Source organism: Etheostoma spectabile, chromosome 3 (genome assembly GCF_008692095.1).
Source record: "Etheostoma spectabile isolate EspeVRDwgs_2016 chromosome 3, UIUC_Espe_1.0, whole genome shotgun sequence".
NCBI classification, from domain to species: domain Eukaryota; kingdom Metazoa; phylum Chordata; class Actinopteri; order Perciformes; family Percidae; genus Etheostoma; species Etheostoma spectabile.
Window position 1 is genome coordinate 605,116 of NC_045735.1, and position 1,092 is coordinate 606,207.

The following is a 1,092-nucleotide window of genomic DNA, read 5'->3' on the forward strand; positions in this document are numbered from 1 at the left end:
GGGGATGACACGCAGCAAAGGGCAGCAGGTTGGACTCAGCCACCATGGGGCGGACGCTCTTATTGGACGAGCTGGAGGCTGCCGCTGTCTAAGACAACTTTATTGATCCCTGTGGGTGAAGTGGGTCACCGAAGCAGCTAAAACAACAAAACTAACACAACAAAAGTGAAAAGGCAACGACTCCGCAGGGCACAGGCTCGACGTAGGGCAGCCGCTAGCTTGTTCCAGGATGGGGAGGTAGTCTGCACCCTCTCAAAGGCTGACAGGTGTTTTAATATACTCAGGTCTCTATCAGGAATGATGTGTCAGGTTGTCTTTTAGTTTGAGAGAAGGTGGTAGATGTCTTTTTTCCTCCTTTTGAATTTGCTCTTTACTCGGCTCTATTCAGAGTATGCTGAGCATTCAGTGTCATGCTGAATATGACACGAGTAAACACGTTACATATGTAGCACAGGTGGTGCTAAACAACTAGCTGCTGTATGTGTGAGCTCAGCCTCTGCATCTGAAAAACGTCTGTTATTTCTGAGTCATTTTCAAATGTGGACAGTGATAATTCGGCTCTGGAAATGTGTAGATTTTACAGAATTCACTAACTAGAACAGCACAAAGGTTTGCAGTCGGTTGGATTCATTTTAAACGCGCAAGGTGTAATTTTCTTAACTTCCGGTTGGGGTCTCGCCATCAAAACAACTAGAAAAGCTGCAGTTTGGTGACTCTGACTCTGATTAAAACTGGTTAACCCTTGTGTTGTCCTCCCGACTCAAAAACGGACAAAAATTTGACATTTTTGTCCCTTTTTTAGACTTGTCTTTTCACTAACTCCATCTTACTCCCACTAGTTTTACACTACTTTTTGGAATTCATGGTCAACAACCTTCATTTATATAGAATTATACCTAATATTTGAGCTAAAAAAAGCAGAAATTATGAGTTTTTTTGACTAATAAAGATCAGAGGAACGTACGGATGAGTTTTGTCAGGAATGAAAATGATCAGTTGTATTTGCAAAGAGTGTTGTATGGAATCCAATCCATTTTTTGTGGTAATTTTGTTAAAAAGAAACCCAAATTTCAGATATAGACATTTTTTTAA

At 41.0% G+C, this 1,092-nt stretch overlaps 1 protein-coding gene across 1 annotated transcript in view; it reads right to left on the reverse strand.

Annotated features, from left to right (window-relative positions):
• The window catches only part of slc8a2b (solute carrier family 8 member 2b), a 227,318-nt gene that overhangs the window by 15,258 nt on the left and 210,968 nt on the right, over window positions 1-1,092 (reverse strand).